Below are 6,734 nucleotides of genomic sequence, written 5' to 3' on the forward strand. Positions count from 1 at the left end.
AAAGCTGGGTCTCCCTCAGAGGTCATAGGTCTTCCAGCAGGGCAATGACCCAAAACACACTTCAAAAAGCACTAGAAAATGGTTTGAGAGAAAGCACTGGAGACTTCTAAGGTGGCCAGCAATGATTCCAGACCTGAATCCCATAGAACACCTGTGGAGAGATCTAAAAATGGCAGTTTGGAGAAGGCACCCTTCAAATATCAGGGACTTGGAGCAGTTTGCCAAAGAAGAATGGTCTAAAATTCCAGCAGAGCATTGTAAGAAACTCATTGATGGTTACCGGAAGCGGTTGGTCGCAGTTATTTTGGCTAAAGGTTGTGCAACCAAGTATTAGGCTGAGGGTGCCAATACTTTTGTCTGGCCCATTTTTGGAGTTTTGTGTGAAATGATCAATGTTTTGCTTTTTGCTGCATTTAATTTGTCTTACATGAAAAAAACACAAAAGAGAATGAAGATAATACCAAAGAATTTGGGTTTGCAATCATTTTCAGGAAGAAACTGAGTATTATCTGACAGAATTGCAGGGGTGTCAATACTTTTGGCCACAACTGTACATAAGAGGTCACACCAGGCACATTGAGCCACAGTAACATCTGCAAATAGTTTAAAGAATTTCTGTTCTGCTTTCTTTTTCTTTATACTTCTTCAAAGAACAATCTCATAGCAACAGGCACTCATCACATTGTCAGCCGTGTTTTGCACTTAGTCTGATGATTTCCATCGTAAACCCCCTACTTCGTTTCACTTTAGACTTTCTCCAAGATGCGTGGAATGCTTCCGAAAAGTCATGTAATCCAGAGAACTAAAGGATGTGAATTTGAAGAAGACAGAAAAAATTAATATTGAGAGAAGCAAAAGAGATCTGTCACTTCCACATCATACTACCTGGGCCTTTCTCTATCTGGTTTCTGATATTGCACCTCTTATCAATTTAATTAAATAAGACAGATCTACTATAGCAAACACAGGTCCCAGATTATGTACTGTTTCTGGAAGGAAAGCACACCCTTGGTTTTTAATTATGGGCAATCTCTTTAACCCCTTAGTGACAGAGCCTTTTTGCAGCTTAATGACCAGGCCAATTTTTATAATTCTGACCACTGTCATTTTATGAGGTTATAACTCTGTAACCCTTTAACGGATCCCGCTGATTCTGAAACTGTTTTTTTGTGACATATTTTACTTCATGTTAGTGGTAAAATTTCTTCTATATGACTTGTGTTTAGTTATGATAAGACGGAAATATGGTGAAAATTTAGAAAATTTTGCAATTTTCAAACTTTAAATGTTTATGCCCTTAAATAAGAGAGATATGTCACACAAATTTCTTAATAAATAACATTTCCAACATGTCTACTTTACATCAGCACAATTTTAGAAACAAAATTTATTTTTGTTAGGAAGTTATCAGGGTTAAAAGTTGACCAGTGATCTCATTTTTACATCAAAATTTACAAAACCATTTTTTTTAGGGACCACATCATATTTAAAGTCATTTTGAGGGGTGTACATGACCAAAAATACCCAAAAGTGACACCATTTTAAAAACTGGACCCCTCAAGGTGCTCAAACCACATTCAAGAAGTTTATTAACCCATTACATGCGTCACAGGAACTGAAGCAATATGGAAGGAAAAAATTAACATTCAACTTTTTTTTGCAAAAATTTACTTCAGAACCAATTTTTTTTATTTTCACAAATGTTAAAAGAGAACATGAACCACCAAATTTGTTGTGCAATTTCTCCTGAATATGCTGATACCCCATATGTGGAAGTAAACCACTTTTTGGGCACACAGCAGAGCTTGCAAGGGAGGAGCGCCGTTTGACTTTTTAACGCAGAATTGACTGGAATTGAGATCGGACGCCATGTTGCATTTGGAGAGCCCCTGAAGTGCCTAAACAGTGGAAACCCCCAAACAAGTGACCCCATTTTGGAAACTAGACCTCTTAAGGAACTTATCTAGATGTGTGGTGAGCACTTTGAACTTCCAAGTGCGTCACAGAAGTTTATAACGTAGAGCCGTGAAAATAAAAAAAAAATTTCCACAAAAATGATCTTTTCGCCCCCAAATTTTTATTTTTACAAGGGTAACAGGAGAAATTAGACCACAAAAGTTGCTGTGCAAATTGTCCTGAGTACACCCATACCCTATATGTGGGGGTAAACCACTGTTTGGGCGCACGGCAGAACTCAGAAGGGAAGGAGCACCATTTGATGTTTTCAATGCAAAATTGGCTGGAATTGAGATTGGACGCCATGTCGCATTTGGAAAGCCCCGATGTACCTAAACAGTGAAAAACCCCCACAAGTGACACCATTTTGGAAACTAGACCCGTTAAGGAACTTATCTAGATGTGTGGTGAGCACTTTGAGCCCCCAGAAGTTTATAATGCAAAGCAGTGAAAATAAAAAATCATGCAAAAATTATTTTTTAGCCAGCTACTTTTTATTTTCCCAAGGGTAACAGGAGAAATTGGACCACAAAAGTTGTTGTGCAACTGATACCCCATATGTGGTGGGGGAACCACTGTTTGGACGTATGGGAGAGCTCGGAAGGGAAGGAACGCCATTTTGGAATGCAGATGGAATGTTCTGCGGGAGTCATATTGCGTTTGCAGAGCTCCTGATGTGCCTAAACAGTAGAAACCCCCCCACAAGTGAACCCATTTTGGAAACTAGACCCCCGAAGGAGCTTACCTACATGTGTGGTGAGCACTTTGAACCCCCAAGTGCTTCACAGAAGTTTATAACGCAGAGCCGTGAAAATAAAAAAATCTTTTTAACAAAAGTGATTTTTTAGCCCCAATTTTTTTATTTGCCCAAGGGTAACAGGAGAAATTAGACCCCCAAAGTTGGAGTTGGTAAATAGAGGAAACCCCTCAATTCTAGCTCCAATCCTAACCCAAACCCCAACCCTAACCCTAAAGCTAATCCGTAACCCTAATCCTAACACTAATCCCAACACTAACCCTAACCCTAATTCCAACCTTAACCCTAATTCTAACCCTAACCCTAATTCCAACCCAAATCCTAATTCCAACCCTACCCCTAATTCTAACCCTAATTCTAATTATAAACCTAACCCTAATGGAAAAATGAAAATAAATATAATTTATTTATTTCATTATATTTCCCTAACTAAGGGGGTGATAAAGGGGGGGTTATTTACTATTTTTTTATTTTGATCACTGTGATAGGGTTTATCACAGTGATTAAAATACACAATGAATGAATGGAATCTGCCGGCCGGAGGAGGCAGGAGGGCCCGGGAGGTACCAGGGGGGGGATCGGGGACCCTATTTCTCTCTTCTCTGATGTGCGATCACATTAGAGGAGAGAGAAATTAAATGCAAAATCGCAGCTTTTTTTGCGGTCGCCACTATATGGTTAATAATGCCGATCGCAAAAGCGGGGTCGGTAAAAACCGACCCGAATCATGTTCTCTGGAATATTGGCTACCCCCGGCAGCCTGGACCCCGGAGAAAATCTGACTCTGGGGAGCGCTATTTACTTTCTCCACAGTGCCGTGAATTCACGGCGCTGTGGTTTAAGTACCCTTAACTACTGCCGTTAAAAGGCGTATCGGCGGTCATTAAGGGGTTAATTCTTGGTTTTGGCCTTCATACCAAACCTTTTTTTCACTCTTCTGTTGTTGTCACATTCCAGGAGCCATAACTTTCTTTTTTATGTAAGGTTTTTTTTTTTCCTAATGATTTCTTTTTGATTTGGAGCTCATAGAACTGAACAAACTTTTATTAACTCTTTATGGGAAGGAATTTAAACAAAACAACAATTAAGTACACTTTTTTGTTTTTTAAATGTTATGCTATTTGCCATGCCGCAAAAATAAAGTGTTAACGTTATTCTGTGAGTCAGTACGAATTTGGTGATACCAAATTTATATACTTTTATTTTTTTTATTATTTTTTTATAATGAATACAATCTTTAAAAAAAAAATATTTGTTTTAGCATTGCCATATTCTAAGAGCCAGAAGTTTCATAATTTTCCATCAAAAAGTCTCATATTTTGCAAAACAAGATTTAGTTTTGTGTCATTAATTGGTGGTATATGTGACATTTTGATGACTTTTTATTAAGTTTGGGAGGTAAAAAGACCAAAAAATACAGCAATTCAAATGTTTGCTAATTCTTTTTAAGCATTTTTAAACATCAAATAAAAAGTAATAAATTAGTTTAAGATTAACACACTGGTGCCAGTCCACTTGGACAGAGAAGGAAGGTCCACTATTCCCAGATGCAGCTGGTGAATAACAGGCTCTGTGCTGGTGCCTGTTTAAAAGAGCTAAAGCTGATAAGAAAAGAAATACACCGCGCTATACTGGGAAATGAAAAAATAATATAACTGAGTACTCACTTGCTGATATATGAAAAAATCACGTGGTGGTGAATGTATAGCAGTATCCTGAGACTATTCATCTTGTCATTGATGTATATTGCCTTTCATTTGGATGACAAAACTGCTGAGTAGATAATATAGGGTTAAATACTCACTTGAGTATGTCAGAACCATTTAAAAAACATGCTGTAAATGTAGCCCTTGCTAGGTATTAAGATTGGAATGTTGCAGCCTGTTTCTGATGTAAAAAAATATAATAGTTGAAAAAGATAATGAAACACCAAAAAAGAGGGGAATAAATAGATGTTTGGGACGATAACTGAATGCTGACCTTACTGCATGCCAATTTCAACAGGCAAGGTCAGAATGATTTATCCTGTACAAAACAAATGATGGCACAGGTCCTGCAAAGTGAATGAGCGTTAGTGACAGCTTGTGCCCGCTAGTGGAACGGGGTGCTTGATTCTGGTGCACTTACTTGCAGGGCCAGTGCTCAGTGAGGCAAGCTTGGGTGCTCAGCGTGGGGGCTGCTGCTACTCCGTATGGAAGTGGAGGGTTGATGAACCCTAATGAAGAGAGTAGCTATCTCTCGAAACGCGTCAGTATTGTGCCGCCTTTGAGCCACCGTCTTATCCCCAGTATGACTTCACGCTAGCCCCGCCCCATCACACGCCGACTCCCTCAGCGTTGGTCTTGGCCGGAGCGTGCAAGGCAACGGCAGTCTCCACTTGCATACGGAGTAACAGCAGCAGCCCCCACGCTGAGCACCCAAGCCTGCCTCACTGAGCACTGGCCCTGCAAGTAAGTGCACCAGAATCAATCATTCTGACCTTGCCTGTTGAAATTGGCATGCAGTAAGGTCAGCATTCAGTTATCGTCCCAAACATCTATTTATTCTCCTCTTTTTTAGTGTTTCATTTCATTTTTCAACTATTATATTTTTTTTACATCAGAAACAGGCTGCAACATTCCAATCTTAATACCTAGCAACGGCTACATTTACAGCATGTTTTTTAGATGGTTCTGACATACTCAAGTGAGTAAATTAAGCTTAGCTCATTTTTTTTTTCTCTGAAACACACTAACAGGCTCACCCCTATTTAACCCTATATTATCTACTCAGCAGTTTTGGCATCCAAATGAAAGGCAATATACATCAATGACAAGGTGAATAGTCTCAGGATACTGCTATACATCCACCACCACGTGATTTTTTTCATATATCAGCAAGTGAGTACTCAGTTATATTATTTTTTCATTTCCCAGTATAGCGCGGTGTATTTCTTTTCTTATCATTTTTAAACATCAATCACATATCAGTATAATTGTCATGTTATCTTTATTCAGAGGGTCAGCACATCTCAACAATAACAAATTTATGTAGATATTTTTTAAATTTTACTACTTTTTCATAAAGCATTCAATTTTTTAATATTTTTTTTTGCGTCAGCGTATTCTAACCTCCATTATTTTTTTTTTTCCATAGATGGAGGTGTATATCTGCTTGTTTTCTTGCCGTACAAGTTGCAGTTTTTACTGGTAACACTTTTTGGTACATACAACTTTTTGGTCACTGTTTAAGTCTATTTTTGGTAGGAGGCATGAACATTAGGGATGAGCAAGCACTAAATTGCTCGGATGCTCATTTTGAGTAACAAGTATAAATGGAGTCAATGAGAAATTCAAGCATTTCTCCAGCAGGCCCTACAAGGATGAAATGGATGGAAAAAGTGCTGAATGGAAGGAGGACAGGATGGGGAAGACCCATGGAAGCATCAATAGACCCTTGAAGGCAACAGCTGGTGGACCTCATTAGAATATTTTGAAAGTGCAGCATGTGAAATCTCTGCTTTGCAATCCAACTTGGCATTTCTTCTCAGTCTTCTTTGGTGGCATATAATTTTACTCCTCCCTACCACATTCTGCTAATCACAGATCAGCAGCTGATCTAGCAATCTATAAGTCTAAGATGCTCCTGTGCTGTGATTGGCAGTGTCTGGAAGGGTGGATTTAAAGCCCAGAGAAGACTGTGAATAGTTGGCCATTTGGAATGCAAAGCAAAGATTTCACATCTTGTCCTCCACAATGAACAAATTTGAATATCTCTGTAATTGACATAATATTAAAAAGAGCAGCAGAAGCAGGGGAACTCAAGGAATTTTACAAGGTATTTATCTCATTTTTTGAGCATGTGACATGTCCTCTTAACTTTAAATTAATGACATGTCAATTGTACTATACTGTTAGATATACTAGTGCATAGCCAATATTGATTGGACGCTAGTGATGAGCGAGTATACTCGTTGCTCGGTTGTCCTCCGAGTATTTTGGCGTGCTCGGAGATTTAGTTTTCGTCTCAGCTGTATGATTTG

This window comes from Dendrobates tinctorius, unplaced genomic scaffold, assembly GCF_039654945.1.
Source record: "Dendrobates tinctorius isolate UK_male_01 unplaced genomic scaffold, ASM3965494v1 ptg000079l, whole genome shotgun sequence".
NCBI classification, from domain to species: Eukaryota; Metazoa; Chordata; class Amphibia; order Anura; family Dendrobatidae; genus Dendrobates; species Dendrobates tinctorius.